Source organism: Schistocerca americana, chromosome 8 (assembly GCF_021461395.2).
Source record: "Schistocerca americana isolate TAMUIC-IGC-003095 chromosome 8, iqSchAmer2.1, whole genome shotgun sequence".
Classification (NCBI taxonomy): Eukaryota; Metazoa; Arthropoda; class Insecta; order Orthoptera; family Acrididae; genus Schistocerca; species Schistocerca americana.
This window is the reverse complement of record NC_060126.1, coordinates 128,771,683-128,794,579: the sequence shown is the minus strand read 5'-3', so window position 1 is coordinate 128,794,579 and position 22,897 is coordinate 128,771,683. Positions and strand designations below refer to the sequence as shown.

Here is a 22,897-nt window from a genome sequence, read left to right as displayed (position 1 = left end):
GCGAAGCAACAATACGTAAATCACAATTTATGATGACTATGACTAATATCTTTGTCGTTTTGAAACGTATATTCATTTAGAAAAGTCAACTGTACAATGGGCAGAGATAATGGACTACTGCAGTGGTCACCGTTATTATCTGTGACACTGCTGTTTACAAATTATCCAGTTAATAAGAAGTTATTTGTAATAAGAAAATATGAAAACCGAGTCTCTTGTTCCTGAGTAAGAGGTTAGCTTCACAAAATACAGGTATGATGCTGGGCATCCATGATGCCCTTTTGCCTATGATAGCTCAAGATTTTCTAATGATGCCTCATTCATCTCTGTACGATAAGAATGTCTTGAAGAAAAGGGATGTTGACTTGAGAAATAATATATATGAATGAAACCGAAGCCAGTGCCAAATGCACCTCCAGAAAGGCAAACGAGGGAAACAAGTACAGTGTCGCAATAACATTGACAGGTGGGCGTGGAGGTCAGTTCGATCAAGTAACATTATGTGTTTGCCCACCATTAACACCTGCACCACAAAAACAATCATGTTCAACAATGTTCCTGGATGCATTACCTATTACTACCTCTTGCCACATTGGGGAAGATTCAACTTCCCAGAAATAGTGTTTTGGTACAGCAGTGGATATCTACTATGTGATGTGCAATACCTGACATGTATTTACATTCCCCTGTAAGCTGAAAGTATCAATTTGCTACAATGGAAGAGTAAAAATGATGTATTTCACTTTCTGACTTTCAGTAATAGAAAAAGATCAAAAATGTTGTGCAAAAGAGCTGTTGGCTGTGGTCCAGCTCAAAACACTGTGCTCTAGAGTTTACTTTGTCACACCAGACTCCAGCCACCAATCATGGAAGTCGGCTGATAGGGATAGATGTCCACTCAGGTGACTGCAACACGTCATTTCCTGAACCAATGATGTATACTGGTGCACTAGCTCTGCCAAGCATGAAATTATTTCCTTTTTATTATGACTTTTCATGTGAAATATCTGTCATGAAATGAATGAACATATTGCAGTAACTAAATTGGTGTGGCCATTTCTCAGGCAGAGTATGTCATGAGAGATGTTTAAGTGTTAAGATTTCCACGGGAAAAAAGTCAGGATTATTAGTTTGTAGCTGTGTCTGTGACAACCACAGATAAATTCTTCTCTATTATAAGTTTGTTTTCTCAGGCATAATCTCTCGATCTGGGACTGTTATTCTCTGAAGATAGCTTCGGAAATATGAAGCTCTGGAAACCTGATCTCTATTGAGAGTTCTGCCATGAAGAAATTGCAAGGTTGGTGACGCATAACATACATTGCTACAGATAGGCTAAGTAGTTGGCAGTGAATGCGTTCAACAATGCTGACAGATTTCTGATGAAACAAGATGCTGAATGAAAGAGAATAGGCCAATGCATGTACCATTGTGTAAATAACGCTCTAGTACAAAGGTAAAACAGATGCCCTACACTGATCCCAGTGAAGGTTTTTTATGAGAACTATTAAACAACAATAGTTACACTCAATGAGTATTCTCATGTTGCTCAAATAATTTGTTTATTGTAAACAAAAATCAGTTTTAAATGCCAGGCAAACATTACTGACTGTACTGATGTTAGCCTCACAATGACGTAACGCTTCTGTTGTGGTAGCAGCAGAGCCACAGCGTCTCCATCCAACAGGTGGTGTCTTGTCAGTGTCCATGACGTCGGCACCTGGTGCTGCTAGTGTGTTGGCTGCACTTATAGTAGGCGGATGCCCACCACAATAGGAAAAAAATCCTCGGCGGTGATGAGCTGTCCCCGTTGCCTGGAAGGTGGGTGTCCACCCCGATACTAATGACTTTCTCACTGCTGGCTGACCTGTCACAGGGGACATTAGGCCTGTCCAAGACAACCGAGCACACCTGTGGACAACAATGATGCTGATTTAAGTGCTGGTGCCTATGCCACATGAGAGAAATCTCAAATTTCAAGTTGTATGCCAAAACACATAGATCTTACACATAATGAGAAGATGGAGGTGCATATCACAAGGAAAAGTTCATAAAAAGGAGTCAGTTTCCAAGTCTGAAACAAATTTTAAACTGGAAACAATTATTACGTTTTAGAAGTTTCGCCTCTTTAGCTGTTACCACAGATTTCAAACATATAAGCTACAGTTTCTACGTTTCATAGTTATATGAGGGACTTACTCACATTTTAGTCTTGCCATGTGCCTTAGTGGTTAATGATACTTTGAAAAAGGTAATGATATGATGTAATTTTTGCCTAGTGAAGTTACTAGTGCCTATATTTTGTTAATTTTTGTTTGTTTCATTGTGCTCATAATGTTTGTTACTGTTTATACCATTAAGTTGCACCATAATACCCAAGAGTGTGAAACTAGCTATGGATGAAACTGGCTAATTGCCCAACATCTTTCAGTACAACCTTCTCGTACTTCCAGCCATGTCAAGAAGTCATACTTCCATGTGTTTCTGGACAAGTGCTACTACCCCCCTGTGAAGTGGTAACCGACTGTTGCCTGGTTGCTGTCCTCATCTTTATTTAGCCATGGAACCAGCTGCTGCTAAGGCCATCCACATAAGACTTTGAGGATACAGCCTGGGATACAACTTGCAGAAAGTCAAGTTGCTCTTACTACCTTTTCTACAACTCATTCACTGTCTGCTTCTTTTACAGCAGAGCAGCTCAAAGATGATGTCTTTAGACAGGTGAATCATTTACAAGTTATCAAGCTCCAATTTTTGAAAGAATATTGGTCTACAGCAATTCAGCAAGAACTGCTCATAGATTTCTGGACCGAAGACTAGTATCAACCTGGTCAGGGCACAATGAAGTCATTCTGTAAGCACTGATGTGGGGGTGGCTGTACAGTTGTTGCTGAGGGTATAAAACTTTTGTTACCATACTGTGTTTGGTGAGATCTTGTAGCACCACTCCATGACAATTATGAGAATTATGAACGTTTTCTCGAAAGAGTCTAATATTCTCATGGCCCTTACAGTATAGTGCAAAATATACCACAGCAAATGCGGGAAGATGGAAGACTGGTGCCCCTTATGATGATGTGCACGACAGGCAACAGAATATCTATCATTGTGATGACCAGTTTTAAGTAATAGTGAAGAACATAAATAGAGTGTGGATAGCAGCTGCCACAGATTACCTTGGTGGCAAGGAGGTGCACTCAGTGAGGGAACAAGATTGCTGAATAGCTTGGTTGGGCAGTTGATAGGAAGTTCTAGTGAACTTGGTAGGAATGGAGACACTGATGAGTGGGGGAGACATTCCTGCACCACCGAGTGTGTGTGTGTGAAGAGCCACCGGACTTACACACCAGTTATTATTATGACACAAGTGAAGAATTAAACACTGCTGGTACTATAGGGATGGTGTGACAGTTTGACAAAAAGCAATTGACTGGAACTGGAACAATAAGAAGTAAAAATTCATTGATGTGGCAAGTCTGGGAACTTCAGGCTGCAGAACAGTATATAAAAGACTGCAAGGAAGCAAGCACTTCTGAACTGCAAGTGAGAGAATTCAAACAAGCATGTTCATTACAAAACGCAAGAGTGCCTCCGGACGGAAGTAATATGATTTATAAATTCGTATGGTTTATAAATTCGTATTTGATGGAGATTCCAAATATGAACTGCCATCTAGGTTGGAAAGTTCTCATGCAGTGTGATTTTCGGCTCCCAGGCTCAATGGTGAATAGGAAGAGCAAAGATAGAAATTCGATGCCTGTGACTGAGTTTGGTAAAAAAAAGCCAAATAAAAGAGTTGTTTTGTGGAGGAGAGTTGGTGCCCATTTCAGCTGATGTCAATCCAATTGTAAGAGTAGCAGTAGGTGGCTTAGAAAGTGAGGTATTGGTTGACAGCTGTTCACAGATTTCAGTGACTTCACCCAGCAAAATGGACAAAGTACTACTGCTGATCTGTAACGTTAAAATTTATGATGCTACAGGGATGGTGTCCAAAAATGATCCAACATGAAGTCAAACTACTCTTGCAGTTCAAAGTTGTGGTCACAGAATTACACACATTAGAGAATTCAGAAACTCAGTGTCAACATGATCATAGGTATTGATTTTTTAATATGAATTGTTGTGATGTAAATTTCGAGTGGTGTTGTATAATAATGTACGTGCAGTGTTAATGTATTTTACATCTTTGGTGCTCTTTAACAACTAAATAATTAAAGTCAGTATTTTATGTTCAGTGGTTGGTAATACGCACCTGTGTGTGGTTTTTCTGTATATTGTTGTTGTTGTTGTATGTTTCCTTGTGTTCAACCGGTACCTCCATGTGTATTTCCAAATAGGAAAATATTCATTTTCTAACAAAATCTCAGCAGGTTATGGGCCCAGGTGCGTGTTAAAAGGACACTTGTACGAAAATAATAACGTAGCTCTGTGTAAAAGGTTTGTAAAGTTATCTCCAAGAAGACGTCTTTGAAGTTGTTAATTCCACGCAACCAATGATGGATTCAATGAGAATTATCAACGTCGGAGTTGTGGAAGACAAAACAAATTGGAGCACTTGGAAATACAAAATAAGTATTTGTCTACAAGGAATTCCTGGTGCACTTGATCTTGTGGAAGGCAGTTTAGTGAAACCTAGTATTATTTCAGAAAGTGCTACGGTTGAACAAAGAGCGATCTACAAAAGTGCTTTAGAAACTTTTAACAAAGCAGACAGCAATGCTCTACTTGTTTTGACTACAAATATGTCGGAAAAAACTTTTCAGAACATAATGCGTCTAAATACAGCATGTGAAGTGTGGACAGAATTACACAAAATATTTGATGGTGTTTCTGAAGACAAAATGTACAACCTTTGTTTGCAGTTCTTTAGTTACAAAAAGGCTCCTGAAGATGATATTGTGACACACATTTCCAAACTGAAAAATTTGTGGAGTTAATTGAAGCACGAAATTACTAAAGATATCGTAAATAATTCAGAAATGCCTTATTTGTTTTTGATTTGTAAAATATTAGGTACACTACCAGAAGACTATTTTTCGTTTAAATCTAGTTGGATGCTAACATCTAGAGATGACAGAACAATTGATAATTTAACAAATCAATTGTGTGCACATGAAAAAGCTCTGAGTACAAAGGAGGGTGATTTTAGTAAACAAGAAGTCCTCACTACAGACTCATCAAGGCTGTCATTCAGCAAGTAAATCCAATGGAGAAAAAGAAGTATAAGAAATTAATATGTAATTACTGCAAGAAACCGAACCATACAATTAAAGTGTGCAGAAAGTGGGCAGCAGATGGCAAACCTCCAAAACCAGCTACAACAGATACAAATATACTACTTCTTTCTGTGACATCTTCTGTGATGAACTCTGAATGTAGAAATGAGGACTGGTATATAGACAATGGTGCAACAAGTCATATTACAAATGACAGGAATTGTTTCAAAACATTTCAGCCTTTTCTAACAAAACACTCAGTTACTACAGCTAATGGGGACATAATTGAAGCAATTGGAAAAGGCTCAATAGACTCTGAAGCAGCAGTTGGAGGAAAATGGAACAGAATTACCTTGACAGATGTATGGTATGTACCTCAGATTCACAAGAATTTATTCTCTGTTCTTGCAGCACAGGATAAACATCCAGAAAGTAAATTCACATCTAGCGCAGAATTTTGTCATCTTAAGATTGATAATGTCACTAGATTGGTAGGTGACAGTGATTGCTTTGTAGGCCTTTTTAAACTTGCTGTAAGAAATGTGAAACCTAGCTCCCTCAGCGAAATTAACACCACTAGCAGAGACAATACGTTGCAGCTTTATCACGAAAGATTTGGAAACCATACAAGCGCGATGTGAAGTCTGTACTTTGTAGCGAATTAAATATTGAGGTAGAAATGGACAGTGAACTTTGTGAAGGCTGTATTTATGGCAAGACTCATCGTTTACCATTTGGCAACAGAAAGAGGACAGCAGAACCAGGTGAGCTTATTCACGCTGATGTATGTGTTCCGTTTCACGTACCTTCTGTGTCAGGGCACCGGTATTTTATTCTTTTCAAAGATGATTATACAAAGTTTAGGGCAACACATTTCATACAAGAAAAGTCTGGAGTTGCAGAAAAGTTAAGGCAGTTCATAGCTGAAGCAAAAGCTGCTGGACATACCATCAAGGAACTTCTGAGTGATAATGGGAAAGAATTTGACAACAAACAAGCAAAAGAGATTCTTCACAAAGAGGGTGTAATTCAACACCTCACAATGCCTTACACTCCAGAACAAAATGGATGCAGTGAAAGAGAGAACTGCACAGTTGTGGAAACTGCCAGAGCCATGATGCATGCACATGCAAACACTCCACAGGAACATTTTCGGCAGAGATGGTGAACACCACAACCTACATTCTATCTGAACAGGGCCTTCCAGTATTCCAGGAACATCTCCATATGAATTGTGGTATGGAAAGAAGCCAAGACTGAAACATCCGCAGGTGATAGGCTCCACTTGCTATGCTCATGTTCCAAAACAACAGAGAAGGAAGATGGACCGAAAAGCAGTGAAAGGTGTCCTCATTGGATATGATCACAATGAGGGTTACAGAATTTATTGTGGAGAGGTGTGCAAACTCATTAGGTCACGAGATGTCATCTTCGAGGAGAGGCCACTGAAGAGTGAGAAAAGTTCAACTCTTCCAGTGAGTGTTTTCAATCATCAGGATCCAGCACCTCAGACTGAAGACCAATGGTATTGATAGTGAGAGTGAAGAGGATGGCAGTTCCTTGGATGTAGATGAAGACGCTTAGGAGGAAGATCAAGAAGTCACAAGAGGAGAAACTTTACCATGTCTGCGTGATTGGTTAACCCTCAGACGTCCACAAAAATTTAATGATTATGTAATGAACCTCTCACTATCTTTCCAAGAACCAGAAACAGACAGCGATGCCATGAAGTTTGTTCAACACGATTTCTAGAAGGAAGCTATGGATTCTGAAATAAAAGCTCTTCAAGAAAATAGAATGTGGGTTGTGGTTGACCTACCATATCCAAAGAGGTCCATTCCTAATAGACGGGTGTATAAAGTCAAAACAAATGCTGAAGGCCCAGTCAATAAATTCAAGGCAAGATTGGTGATTAAGGGTTATTCGCAGCAGAAAGGAGCTGACTATGGCCAGACTTTCAGTTCTGTAGCTAGAGTGTCTACCATTCGAGCACTACTAAGTGTTGCTGCAAGTGAGAGCATGAAACTTTTACAAATTGATGTTTCAACGGCTTTTCTTTATGGTGATTTAAAAGAAACAATTTATATGCAACAACCTCAAGGATGTAACGATGGGTCTGGGAGAGCATGTCACTTGAAGAAAAGTCTATACGGACTGAAACAGGCTCCGCATTGCTGGAATGAGAAGTTCAGTAATCATCTCACTAAATTGGGCTTTCTGAGGAGTGAAGCTGATCCTTGTCTTTTCATGAGACAGTAAGGCTGTAAGAAAATATTCCTTGTGCTTTATGTTGATGATGGTCTGATCGCAGCTCACAGTGAACAGGAACTTGAAGACATTGTCAGTGATTTAAGAGAAGAGTTTAAAATTACTTCAGTGCCTGCATCATTTTTCTTAGGTCTGGAAATTGACCAACAAGAACGTGGAACTGTATGTGTAAGTCAGACTCATTACACAGGAAAATACCAGAGCGTTTCAACATGAAGAACTGCAAGGCTGTATCTACACCCATTATAAATGACAATGATACAGAAGAAAGTCCTCGCAACTCTGATTTTCCATACAGCCAAGCTGTTGGAGCACTGATGTTTCTGATGTGTGGGAGACGTCATGACATTGCATATGCTGTCAGTGTTGTATCATGAAATCAACAGATTGTGATGTAGTGAAAGTTAAAAGAATCTTACGATACTTGAGAGGCACAAAAATTATGGACTTTTATATAAAAACAATTCTAAGAAGCAGGTTTTAGAGTGTTCTAGTGATGCTGACCACACTGGAGGTGATCTTGGCTCTGGGCTCTCAACATATGGTGTCCTTTGTCTGTACTTTGGGGCACCTATTTCCTGGATTAGTCAAAAGGCAATCTTCTGTTGCCATAGCCTTAACTGAAGCTGAGGTTGTGGCTGCCAGTGACGCTGCTTGGGAAATTGTCTGGATCAAGAAGCTTCTGACAGAAATGGACCAATTGGAGGCAACACCAGTTCTGCAGGCTGACAACAAAACTGCTATCTGGCTTGCCCAGAAATCTGAGTTTCACTGAAGAATGAAGCATATTCTTTAAGGCATTTCTTTGTCCGTGAACTAGTCAACACTTATGAAATCACAGTTGCAAAAGTAGACACTGTAGAACAACATGCTGATATACTAAAAAAGCCACTGTTTTACATTAGATATCAGTATTTATGTAATAAGATTAGACTTTCCAAGTTATTAAATAAGGAAGATCGTTAATGTGTTTCACATCTTTGGTGTTCTTTAATAACTAAATAACTAAAGTCAGTATTTCATGTTCAGTGGTTGGTAATACGCACATGTGTGTGGTTTCTCTGTATGTTGTTGTTGTTGTTGTATGTGCTTTGTGTTGAACCGGTACCTAATAAACCATGTGTATTTCCAAGTATGCAAATATTCGTTTTCTAACAAAATCTCAGCATGCAGTAAAAGGCAGTCATCAGATCAGCGAAGTTAAACGCTGTCAGACAGGGCTATGACTTGAATGGGTAACCATTCGGTCTACCGAGCGCTGTTGGTAAGTGGGCTGTACTCAGCCCTTGTGAGGTAAACTGATGAGCTACTTGATGGAGGTGGCAGTTCCAGTCATGTAAACTGACTAACGGTCAGTGGTGTGATGTTCTGACCACATGCCCCTCCACATCCCCATTGACGCCTGTGGGCTGAGGATGACATGGCGCCCAGTCGGTACCACTAGAACTTCATGGTGCCTGTCCACGCAGACTTTAGTTAAGAAAAGTCAGTAGTAACACAATTTTTGTAGCAAAAGGAGCCATTTCTGGGCAATTTTGAACTTCCAAGTAGGACCAAAGGTTCAAACGAAAAAGAAGTTTGAAATATAAGTTTATATCGTTTTAGAGTTCAAAGGGAAGCAGAAAAAGGATGTAAGAGTTATCCTCTGGAAGGAGGACCAGAAACAGATGCGTGGAAAGTTGATGAAGGGATGGTAGATGAGGCACATTAAAAAGGGTACGAGGGTTCCTGCTCTATGGGAAACTTCACAGCGAGGCGACTGTGCGTACTTGAGCCGGGTAGAACAATGTATTCTTTCCTTGTTCTATTCTCTTCCCCTTTTGTTTACTCTATTGTTGGTAGTCTTCAGTATGTACATATAGACAACTGGGAAATGAGGAAGTTATTGAAATGCAAGAGAATATGTGAAGTAAGTCAATGGTTGGATACAGGATGTCATGAAGATATCATGATAAACATAAAATCCCGAAAGTAGAACAGTGTGAATAGGGTTTTGAAATACAGAGAAAATAACAAGGGGGACATGAAGTGAAAACAAGACAAAATTCTGGGTAAACCATGATATTGGAAGTAACGCTCTGTGATATACAAGTATGAACAGTGTTTTTATGTTTTAAGTTAAATAGGTTACAAGAGGAATAAATCTAATAGAAATGTAACTTGGAACTAAGGTAACAGTGCGGAATGTGTAATATACACGAGGGCAAGAATCTGATGTTAAGAAGATTAGTGATTTGTGTCACAAACAGGTGTGTGATCTGCATATTTTATGTATTTGGCTAAGGAAATAAGAGACTGAGCAGTGTGGAGCACCAGAATAGGTGGACTTAGAAGTATAAATATAAAAAGGTCCAATGATTTAGTACATGTAGCAAATGCAATCAAGAAAGTATGATTTTCAGTGTATGAAAACCAAAAAAGTACAATAATGGACAGGGAAAAGTCTATGGAGTCATGAGTGGTATTCCTTGGACAGAGTAAATCATAATGAGTAATAATAATAAGCTTCCATCACTGAAGTCATGACTAAAATTATTCTGAAAATATTTGGAAAAAGTAGTGTAACAAATTAATCTGTGTGTAGTTAGAATCCGAACTTTGTTACATGGTGTGGAAAATGGTGGCCTTCAGGTGTTATTGTGAGGTTTTTTTCTGAGATTTATGAACCTGTCTCACATTAGAGAAAGATGGCTCTGGAGTAGGGATTGGAGTGGACCATGGCGTTGATGAGGAAGAAGGTGTCATGGGAGACATGGTGGACAGCAATACTCTCTTTTGTCCCATGCCTAGGGTTAGATCTCAAGGTGGAGGATCATAATCACTTACCTCATATCTTATAGGTTAACACACCAGCACTAGCATGTGAAACTGTGTGGTGAAGTTAGATGTGAAGTGTTAAGTGGTACGACAAAGTAACTGTGATAACACTACATACATAGCATAAAGAGATACTCTTACTGAAATTTGTTGTATTAGAATTAACTTAAAAATTTTATATATGTATCCTCATGACAAATAAAATGATGTAACTATCAGTGCATGTTTTTTTAAAAATATATAGTGTTAAAAGTTGGTGGTGGTGGTTGGGGGGGGAGTTCTAAAAACTGGTAAGACTTGCAAAGGACATGGAAAGGCCAGAATTGAATACTGTGACCAGTTGGGGGCAGGAGAAAATGTGAGAAAATGAAATATACCTGCATGACGTAGAAATAAAGAAAGTGAAGTTTATCATGTACCGATATTCAGTGCTCATGAATGTTTCAAAAACAATATGAGAAGGTTGAGACATGGCAGAGGTAGATTCTTGCATGCTCAGCACACTCATAGCTAATCTGTCGATAAATTAAAATAATGAAGGAGAGTGATTAGTATATGCAATCACAGGATGATGTACATACAATTTGATTAGAGAGGGCCTTGTGAAAACATGCTTTGTGATTTGAGTGTTAGATCTCAAGATTTATCAGTTGCAACTAAGCACTGAAATTAGAATTTGTAGGACCACCTGAAGGGAGGAAGCTACCATTGTTGCATAGGGACGAAAGGGCGGGGGAAGGGGGGACAAGGGCACCATGTCATTAGGGCAGGCAGGAGAACATAGTTGCAGAAAGTTTCGGAGAGCTGACATAAGGTTTCGCTAAGGCACAAACAATTCGTAAGACTGAATTTTTGAGGGCAGATATCCCTTGGAAATCAGCGAACGGACGAGTCCAAGGAATGGACGACCAAGGAAAAAAAATACTACTTCCAAAAAAAGCATTTTAAGGCAATAAAAAAGAAGTGAAAATTTTTCAGAGAGTGCTGCTAAAGAGTATCCACTGGAGAAACCAATATAGGACACTGCAGTTTTGATAGACAAATAATTGATAAAGTGGCTTGCCTGATGTCACAGCAGCCTCAAAAGTTCTAGGTAAGACAGACAGGCCATTGAATGGAAGAAAAGTCTTGGGGCCTGGCTGATGTCGGACCTACTTCGGACTGTAATCCGCCATGGTTACATCATATGCTTTCTATTTGTTCATTTCATATTAAATAAGACTAAATAGATACAATCACATAGGCAATCTTATTAGTTGTCGTTTCAGTATTTATTTTTCCTGGTGGCAATATCTACAGACTTAGATGGAGGTAGTTTAAGTGAACAAAGCATATGGGAGGTCATACATCGTGACTCAACCAACTGTCGGTCAGTGGGTTGAGGGCTTCATTGGTATACTGGCTCATTGTTGTAACAAGATGTTGAAGATCGCTGTGTAGTTGAGTCTAGGTTGTTGGTGTGATTTTTGTTCTGAAGAAATCGTGTGATTTTTGTTCTGAAGAAATCGTGTGATTTTATTGAAGGCAAAGTCCAAAACTTTCCTAAGAGCTACATGGCACAACATCAAAGAGATTTTAAGGTTATCTATGAGTAAATAAATATGACACAATGGGATTGTTTTGTATCCACATTAGTTTGTCTCCCAACACCCTGAATTCAGGTAAGTACTGTTGTCAATTTTGCACAAATATTGTGCATTCTTACCGTCAACTTCATTGGCAAGTAAGGGGCCTCGACAAAATAGTTGATTTTACCAGATAGTTTGTTCTTTCTCTGTTGGTGCACTGACCCTTTTCCAAGTGTTATTGTAGTCATCCAAGATTCAGTGATGTGTGCAGACCAGAGTGCAGCATTAAAAGAACTGCATCATAGGTAGGGATTGTGTGGCTGGACTTAAGGCATGCAGTCGCTCAACGTAGTTCTACGACAAAATGAAATCCTGCACTCCTGTTAGATCGTCGATTACCGTCACATGCAAGTTGTTCCGAATTACGTTATCGTGCTGTGTATTGTCTTGGTTCTTTCTCTCAGTGCAGTCCAATGTATTTATTTGTATTAACATCAAATTGATAAACTATGTTCACAAAATAATCGAGAGAAGGTCAACTATGTTACAGTTTAAGTTGAAATTTCAATGAATGTTGTTGATCAGTAGAACACAGTCGGAAGTTACCGGTAAATAACGGTTTGTGTCTATTAGTGTGGCTTTCACAAAGTGACAATCTGAGAGAGAAAAGGTTGTAATGAAATATTTCTATCTGTAACATCGCTAACTGTGGTGAAAAACGGACCAAATTTGTGAATGAGCAACTCTGTAGTTTAAGCCCGAACTGAAAAGTTAAGCAATGAGAAAAAAAAAACGGAATGGTCTGCAGGTGCTTACTAAGATGTGCGATCGCATGTTAGTGTTAGAAATGTAGAATGGTGATATGGGAGGAAATAAGAATAGTCCAACATAATTGGGAAGACGTTTGACACTAATCTGGGTGTGCTCTGGAGTCAACAAAGAGTCTTTCCCACCCAACACGTGTAAGTACACTGTGAATGAAAGCATTAAGTTTCATCAAACTGCACTGTTGTTGAAGGTAAATAAATAACCAAGTGTAAGATCACAAAAAAGTAGTAGATTGGAACATATACTCACCATTCTCCTTGTTCTCGAGGCTGAAGTCTGTTCTGCATGGTGTGCGGAATGCTGATTTCTCCACGGTAAAATTAGCTCCTTCCTGGCCAACATTTCTGAGTAGTACTAGACACCGAAGGCCAATTTGTCTAGCTAGAAGGGTAGTTGCTGTTCTGGACCAAAATGCTCCTCACTGCCAAGTAGGCCTGATTAGACAGTGAAGAAACTGGTTACATTTCATCAAAGTGTATATTTATAGATCATGGTAAAATTGCAAAAGAATATAAGAACACAGTATCACAACGGACTGAAACATGTACTCACAGTCCCATCTCTTGCGCTCGAGTTTGAAGACTGTTTTATCTAGTTAGCAGAATGGTTGCTACTCTGCGCCAAATTCAGCTCCTTTCTAGTCACCAGGCCTGAGTAGTACTTGGCTGTGAAGGCTGTTTTGTTAGCGAGCAGAATACCTGCTGCCCTGGACCAATATAGTCGCCCTCCAGCCAGCAGCTTTGAGTAGGCTGTGAACAAAAACGGTTACTTTTTATCAAAATGTACCCAAATCGTTAGAGGTAAAAAATATAAACAAGTGTGTGAACAAAATATCAAGCGGACTGGATCATGTACTCACCATTCTACTTCCTGTTGTCGAGTCTGAACACCATCTTCCCTGGTGACCGGAATGCTTCCTGCTGTGGGCTGAAATCAGCTTCTTCACGGACAATAGATCTGAGTAGTGGTTGGCCCTGAATGCCGTTTTGTCAAGTGTTCAGAACAGTTTCTGCTTTGGGCCAAAATCAGCACACTGCCAGCAAGCAGGCCTGAGTAACTGTGAACAAAAGAACTATGTTTCATTAAAATAAACCCCAGTTGATCAATGTGAAAAATATAAACCAGTGTAAGAAGACATTATCACAGGACACTGGATTGTGTACTCACCATTTTAGCTCCTTTGGTCGACTTCGAAGGCCGTTTTGCATGGTGAGCAGAATTCTTGCTGCTCCACGCTATAATCAGATCCTTTACGGCCAACAGCCCTGACTAGTGCTTGGTCCTGAAGGGTATTTTGTTTAGACAGCACAACACTTGCTGCTCTGGGCCAGTATAGTCACTCTTCTGTCCAGCAGGAATGCGTAGACTGTGAACAAAAAGGTTACATGTTATCAAGATGTACCCATATCGATAGGGGTAAAAAATATAAACAAGTGTGTGTACAAAATATCAAGCAGACTGGATCATATACTCACCATCCTACTTATTGTGCTCTAGTCTGAATGGCGTTTCGTGTGGTGAGCGGAATTCTTTCTGCTCTGGACTAAATCCAGCTTCTTCCCAGCCTACAGGTCTGAGTAGTGCTGGCCCTGAGGGCCGTATTGTGGAGTGTGCAGAACAGGTGTTCCTTGGGGCCAAAATTGGCACACTCCTGGCTAACTTACTTGAGAAGACTGTGAACAAAAGGGATAAAGTTTATCAAAATGTACCCAAATTGACAGAGCTAAAACAATATAAACAAGTTTATGAACGCAATATCACAGCAGTGTTGATTGTATACTAACCAGTCTACTTCTCATGCTCAACCTCTAGCGAGCAGAATGCTGGCTCCGCATGGGGCAAAACAAATTCCTGTATATCTGACATGCCTGAGTGCACTGTAAAGGAAAAGATTGACTTTCATGAAAATGCACCCTTGTTTACAAAGGTAAGAAATATAAACTGGTGTAAGAACACAATAAAATTTACAAAACTGATTAGTTAGTTGTGCAGTAAATTTAATCTCAACTGTTTACACCAAGAGAGCTGTAAGTTTACAGTGTAGAAAACATCGGGTAAAATGTTATTATGATCAAAACACAAATGTCGCGTGAGTATCTACAGCAAATAGCTTAGTTCTTGTGTTACATGCTGAGCAGTGGTGGAGCAATTTTGTAGTGTTTTGGAGAGTGGATTGTAAGCATTTTATCCATTGCTGTAAATTTTCTTTTATTTAATGGTGGTTAAGACAGTCATTCAGCCATCCAACACACCATTCAAGCAGTTCTATCTTTGCAGCATAAGTTCAGAAAATTTTCATCCCTCGACTACACTATCTCACACACACACACACACACACACACACACACACACACAAACAAACACACATTAATTTCAGAGTTGCTGACTGCATAGGTCATCACAGTGGGTTTATTTTTTTTAGGAATAACTGTCTTATTTCCATATTGTCTGCAATGAGGATGCTCAATAATAGGTTCAAGGCAATGACATCGGTATCAGGCAGAAGCGGCGGGATGGTGGAAGGTCTCCTGTATCCCACATACAGAATCTGATGAAGTAGTATGCATGTTCCGTATTTCCGTCGCTGGTAGGCAAACACGATGTGGTTAACGTCATCTCACACTCTGTATTGCAATATAGTGATCCCACTCTCCTACTTATGTAAACATGTGGTTTAAATTGTTATTGCTTGAATTTTAGAAGTGCCAATGCTTCATAAGCACCTTGCAGTATAGTTCACCTAGTATACATGTGGAGTTGTCGTATATCCACTGCCTTATAAAAAAAGAGTGAAACTCCCAGAAACCACGGTCAGATAACAATGTAACTGCGTCTATGTTCACACAATCCATGCATTTAAAACTTCCTGACAGATTAAAACTGCGTGCCGGACCAAGACTCGAAGTCTTGAAGTTTCATATTAGCGCACACTCCTCTTCAGAGTGAAAATCTCATTCGGAATCCACATATTTCTAAAAAATTAGTGTAGCAATTCTCTAAGACAGAATGGTCACCAAACTGTGTTAGTGGTGTTCATGTTTGGTGTTGTACCAGAACTGGTAGGATATATAAGGAACGTGAACAGCTTCAAATGTTGAGTGGTCACTGTAAATGACATTGATATGCTGCGTACACATGAGAGACAGCATTACCAGCTCCTGACTGGACTGAAAGTAGCCTCACAATGGGCGTCCATTGGGTTGGATGGTCAAATAATGCAGTGTCAAGATGTCACATTGATTTAAAATTGAACACACACACACACACACACACACACACACACACACACACACACACACTCAGCAATAAATCATTGTTCTACGTTACCCTGACGACTATGGTCAACGAGTGTGGTGGCGGCATGGGGAGTGGTCCCATTAATCCACTGGTTTGGATAGACACAATTGGTTTGCACCTGGTCTCATATTGAGAGGAGCTATCAGATATCATTTCAGGTCATGGCTGGTAGAGATTAACTGAACTGTGATAGCACACTGGTTTGACATGGACATGCTGCACCATGATGCGTTATCTCTCATGTGACAGTATCATGTTGCATTTTTTTAACAGCACAATGCCTATCCACACATGGACGTATATCCTGTCTGCGTAACTGAGATACCCCAATGGCCTGCAAGATCCCTAGATCTATCTCTGATGGTGCATGATTTAGACCAGTTCGAACATCAACGACGTCGTCATTCCTGTATCCAGAATATCAAGTACGATTACAATCATTGTGGGTTGGGATACCTCAGGAGAAACCCTTTCTAACCAATTTAGATCATGCATCCAGGCAGGAGGGATTTCAGCATCTTGCTGATAAATGAAGTAATTTTGACTCAGTGTGTTAATCACTGAAATAGCATCATCTATCCTCTCAACTCATGAAATTTCATTTGGTCTCCTCCACCTTTTCTGGGCATTTCTCTATTTTAGTCAAACAGTGCAACTCGGACTCCACTACAGCGATGTCCTCTGATAGAGGAAGATGTTATCCGTTTGTGTCTTAATGCTTCATTTTATTTCGATTACAGATGACATGTTGTGGATCTCATCGTACTCTTGACTGCTCCTGGTAATCTCTTATTTCGCTAACCTCTCAACCATGTTAGGCCAATTAGGATGACTATTTATCCTATCTGCAAAAAGGGACAAAAATATTGTTTCAGGCCATTGGAGGAAGTATATCTGAAACAGTAAATTTTATCAGTGGTGTTAGTTCCTCTGTGACGAATATTTATAGAAAGGGAACTAACAAGAACTTATTTGGAAATGAAAGTGTTTGCATGTGTAAATGCAATTGGCTTCTTGCAGCATCAATTGACAGTGACAGTAACATATCAGAAGACATTTCTCTCCTTACATCTTTGCATTTTGAAAACTGACTTTTCAAGAATATGAATTTTTCACTTTTATTCATTAATTACTTCTTCTTCTTTTGAGACTGGCTTTGCTCTGCATCATGCACAGGGTCAGCAGTGTTTAGTACAGAACTGGCATGGTTAATTTTATGGGATGGCTGGATTACTTTCCTGCCACCACCCTATAACCCCCCGTCCCCCCTCCGGAATGGAATCAGTGTACCCCAGCTGCCTGCGACGTGAATAAACCATGAAACAGTGCGAGCAAGAGCATCCTAAGACTTCGTCGTAAATATTTCAATTCTAGACAAAGGAGTGCACCTCTTGTGGGTTAATTTTAAGGGGTTACCAGATTACTGGTCTGGGTGCATGTATTGGTTCAGTACAGAATTGTGTCATAAAACTGTTGATCCAGTCCTGACACAAGCTAGCTGGTCCACAGCTGATGTAACTGGTCCTTGATATCCTGGATCGTTTCACTGGGATGGAGATGGCATACGATCTGATGTCTCATATATTCTATTGGGTACAGAGCTAATAGCTAAACATAACACAGAGCGCTGATAGGGACGCATGTTGCATGTGGATGATCGTTGTCCTCTTGAAAAATGGCGCCATGGTACTGTCTCATGGAAGGCACCACATGAAGATGCAGGATGTAAGTGACGTACTATTGTGCTGTCAGAGTTACCTTGGTCAATACCAGCCACGACTGGAAGTGATACCCGATTTTTCCCTCCACTGGAAGAATCACACAGCAATACTCTAAATGCAGCCTTTTGTGTTGTGGTGTTGATGCCAGCCCACACCTGGCGTAGTAATCCCCTAGTCTGGCTGCTGGTTGTCTCTGACCAATGTTGCAGGATGACACAGAATGTAGAGGGAGTCCATTAATTGTTCTCAGATAGCAGACAAGGATATCTAAGGGTTACAACATGTTTCATGCACAATAAGGAGAATCTCCCTTGTGGTATAATCACAAGTGTTTCATTGGAACCATGACGATGAGTATGCCTGCCCTCATATTCCCTGCCATGCAGGATTAGCCGAGCGGTCTAAGGTGCTGCAGTCATGGACTGTGCAGCTGGTCCTGGTGGAGTCCTCCCTCGGGCATGGGTGTGTGTGTTTCTCCTTAGGATAATTTAGGTTAAGTAGTGTGTAAGCTTAGGGACTGGTGACCTTAGCAGTTAAGTCCCATAAGATTTCACACACATTTTACTCACATTCATATTCCCTTCCAGTCCACCATCGGGCCACTGTCACATCTGAATGTTTCAAAAACTTACACCTGCCATGAGGACTCTTTGAATCTCTGTCAGGCGCTATAACTCCGTTTCACAACAGTTCACAGCATCTCTGTGCCCTTCACAGTCATCACTTAATGTTGACGCTGTTTTGCCTCTTATAATTTTACCAGGCCTAGTAACAACACTAAATATGAACAACAGTAATGCATGTATGTATGTATGGTGTCTGTTCTTTCTAACATGTCCAAAAGAACAGACACCTCAAAATAATATCTTCTGTGGGGATGCACTTACTTGTCTGAATCCTTGTGCGACTCATGTGATGGGTGATAATGGACAGAGGACACTACATCTGTAGTGTGTGGCATGTAGGAATTTGGGCAGGGCAGGAGCTGTGCTCAGGTGCCTTAAGTGATTAAAGGAACTGCTATAGAGAAGTGGAGCATCCGGATTCGAGTTCTGGTCCAACACAAATTTTCACATGTCGCCATTGGATTTAATACAATGCCTGTATGTAGCTGTGTCTGTAAGATTTCTAACACTAGAACACTCTGGTGGGCCATTCTACCAGTCACAGAGAACTGCCACTCTAATCGTTTACTTACCATTGATGGTGTACAGGTATACAAAGTCACACTTGACATCCAGCCAAGTCTTCTGGGTGCTTCATTAATTAATTTATTTATTTTCAGGCAATATAATTTGTAGTCAGTTTGGAAGTGCTTTTGTTAAATATGTGCTTTATCAGTTATCTGTCGACCTAACTGTTGATATCACAGTGGAAGAGTACTGCATTAAGATTCTACAGTTTGATGGAATGGTAGATATCACTGTCTTCCCAACTCCTTTGTCGCGCCCGCCCTGCACCGCCCCCCCCCCCCCCTTTTTCTGTGCCCCCTTCCTCTATTGGCTTCCCCCTCCCCCTTATTTGCCCCCCCCCCCCCCCCCCCCGCCACTCCATACCCATATGCCATTGTACTCTATATTGCAGTATTTTCCGTGAGTGTTCAGTGTTGTACGTCCCCTTTTTAAAGTGTTGCGAACAGAAACCAGACTGTCACCATGTTTTTTAATTGTGCCTGTCTGTTTCCTAAGCGTTTTTAATCAGCATCACTGACCTCTTTGTTTTTTATTTTTCTTCACAACTTTTTTGCCATGTACAAGTTTTAAACAGTCACCATTTTATCACCTCTTTATACTGTTATATCTTCTTATTATGTTTTTTAAATTTATCTGTAGGCTGCAGAGTGGCGTATTATGCTGCTGCCAGCCTGCCCCCCTTCTGGGGGGGGGGGGGGGATCAAAATACAATAAGGGAAGAAATAAATAAAGAATGAAAAAAAGGTAGACATCTCGCAGGAAATGAATTTTTATCTTAAGAACCAGTTTCGAAATGGGTGTTCAATGTTGTCAATGTAGAAGCGAAATGCCCTAAGGAGAAACTTCAAAAGTGCATTTAAAAAGCTCAAAGTCAGTTCAAAGGTCTCTCAGCATTATTGAATTTCTGTAGGTTAGTCATGGATCAATCATTACTCCCTGGAGAAAAAAAAAAGTGAACTTAAAACAGTAGTTGTGCGAAAATGGTGAATACCGTTTTGCTAATGATTGAAGTGGCAGAACTTCATTAAGGTTGACACAAAAATCATATGCTACTTAATGTGGGGCAGTTGACTATACTTTTGCTATCGCATTAACCAAAGCTCGTTTCTGATTTAATTCACTATGTGCTTGGGTCAAAACCGGAGCGCAAAAAAAGAACCTGCGACAATTTTATCATCTGCCAAACAATTTCTTTACTCAGAAAGAGGTATCGGGGAAATCTCATCAGAAGCGTTTGCTACAGTCAAATGACATGTTTCATCCACATTTGAACTTATTCGGCACAGAAAAGTGTAAGAATCTATCGAACCTTCACAGCTCCATGAAGCCAACTAGAGTTCTGAGACCTAGAGCTATATACGATCATAGACTTTGGATGAAACTTCTGAAGTTCCTCAAAATAGGTTCCATAATTTTTGCATTCCCTGGCAAAATTCTGCAGATTGAAGCAAAGGCTAGGTCACAGGATTGGGCCCAAACAGTACATACAGTGCTTGCCTTACATGAACATTTGTGACATTTCCAGGGTGTGGTACAGGTGTGCAGGAAGTAGCGGCGCCTACTAAATTGCATACAAGAAGTTGCCCCACTTACCAGCGACAAGGCTCAGGCTGTCCACGGACATCTCTCTTGCAGCACCCTCCTCTGCTGCTGCTGCTGCTGCTGCTGCTGGTGGTGGTGGTGGTGGTGCAGCAGGTGGCCCAGACCAATCTTCGTTCTTCGCTACCCGTTCATCAGACTTGCTGCAAGGACGAGAAACATGCTTCACTATATGACCAGACTGCACATTGACTAACGTTTCTACAACTTCCACTACTATGGACACCCTGGTAATAAAAAAGAGAGTCATGCTCATTAGATTAGCACAGCTAACGAAAGCTCTTAGTGCTCTGCCCAATTTTGAAGAATGTCTTTGGCCTAGCTTGTTCTGAGTTTCCCTAAGGTTCTTCCACTCTAGTTCCAGGACTGTTTGCTGGCGTTATATCTTGACGAACCATTCCTTAACAGTGGTTGGAATTTTTAACGCTTGCCTTCCAGATTACTTGTGTTGACACATGCTATTGAAGAAAAAAGTGAGTCACATGTGTGGCCTAGGATTTAGATGAAGTGGCGTTTGGACTGAGAGCTGTGTACATGAGGGACTCAATTTATTTTGTTTAACATCAACAGATTAGAAATACAGTTTCCTTAAGTAAGATATTTCTGTAGCCTATAAAGATCCCAACACTGGGCTCCAAACAACCAATAAAAAGTATCTTCCATCAAATAACCTTACCTTAGGACAATCGTACACAGCTAACAATGACAAAAATTTACAATGCTTGGCACATAACGAGTAATAATATGCGAGACAACTTCAGTAGCAAAAGACAGAATATAAAAACACTCTAGGACCTAACTAGGGTCATAACACAAAACTGCGTATTTGTTTACTACCACCACTGTCACCATATAATACCACAACGAACTACACATTATGCTCTGTAAAAATTCATTTGCAGCTGCAAGTGTTTTTTTTTTTTCAGAAACAATTTATCTAATAATGCAACGAATTGATTTTTGACATAGAAAAGGTAACAAGATGAATTTCAAGCAGAATAGTCTCAACAAGAGAGTTATGTTCACAGCATAATTTAAGCTAACATTTTAGGATCAATACAATTAATCACACTCACATCGTGTATTTAACAAACTGAAGTGCTCTCATTCACTGCACACACACCCACACATCTATGTGCAATCAATAACCAACCACACCTTGTCACACAACAACCAAAGACTTACAAGTGGAATGCTTTTGCTATCAGATGTACCAAATGTACAGCTAGTATACCACATGATACACTTTACCAACCATAAGGTCACCAGCATGCAACTGTCAGCTGCAAAAGTTCTCAGTTAGTGCTCCTCTTGATATGCTGAAGCCAGGTTCTCTGCCTCAACTGGGATCACTGTCCATCTGGCTGTGAACAGGCACCAACCACTCCACCAAGTTGTTATGTCCACACAGCGGCCATGCCCCTCACAGACTGTAGTGACATTCAGGTGACAGAAGTGTAGTGCATCAAATTCTTGAGGCCCTCAGGAACAATTATGCCCAGAACCTGCACATTCGTCTCCATGTAGCTGCTCAGTAACTCCAACATCTTCAGGTCCGCCCCACAGTATGGACACATTGACCACCATGACATTTTGGCCACTGGTTCTTCTCTGTAGGCTTGTTCGCCTCTTAAAAATTGGTGATCGTGCTGGAAGACATTGCTGGTTCCTCTAGTTGCAGCTGACTCATTATACCACCATACATGCTTGATACTAGCTCGACCACAGTGGCACTCACAGCAGTCACATATATGGGCTGTCTGCCACTTTGGGTCCACAGAATGACACTCCATTCAAACTTACTCTCTGGACACAGCAAAATAAATCATACCACTCGACTTGGCACCCATGGTTGGGATACACTGAACAGAAGAGCATACATGGCATAGGATCTGTGATATCAGTACGTATGTCACCATTTAGCCAATGTTGTGAGGACACAGCACCGATTCAAGGAAAATCACTACCTCTACAGCCTTTCGTCGACATGTGAACACTGTATTTATACTGTAATTTGTTATTGTCAACTGTCGTGGCTTGTGACTGTGGATTGATGGATAATAATGCAGCGACTATTAGCCATTTTAATGCTGGATGACAGCATCCTGCCAACAGCCATATCGCCACATCCCTGTGACAGACAATTCATCGCTCCACATGTGTACCTACACTCGCTGCACAAAACAAGCACTGAAATTGCTGTGGGCACAAGAAAAATGTTATGGTTCTATGTCCCCTTGATGCCAAGAGTGCTGCAGGTTGGGCACAAGGCTGGATTGGGAAAGGATGGGGATGGACAGGTAAGGAAACTGGTTGCTTTCTTTCCGAGGGAATCATCTAGAAATTTACCGTAAGCTATTTAGGGACATCACGGAAACCCCAAGACAGGT

At 40.5% G+C, this 22,897-nt stretch overlaps 1 long non-coding RNA gene across 1 annotated transcript; it reads right to left on the bottom strand.

Annotated features, from left to right (window-relative positions):
• Positions 1-1,597: 1,597 nt before the first annotated feature.
• LOC124545422 lies at positions 1,598-13,655 on the bottom strand. The gene is made up of 4 exons (XR_006967626.1): positions 13,557-13,655; positions 13,250-13,446; positions 12,947-13,131; positions 1,598-1,911 (listed from the first exon to the last, which is right to left on the bottom strand). It is a non-coding gene; the product is annotated as an uncharacterized LOC124545422 (long non-coding RNA).
• Positions 13,656-22,897: the final 9,242 nt, after the last annotated feature.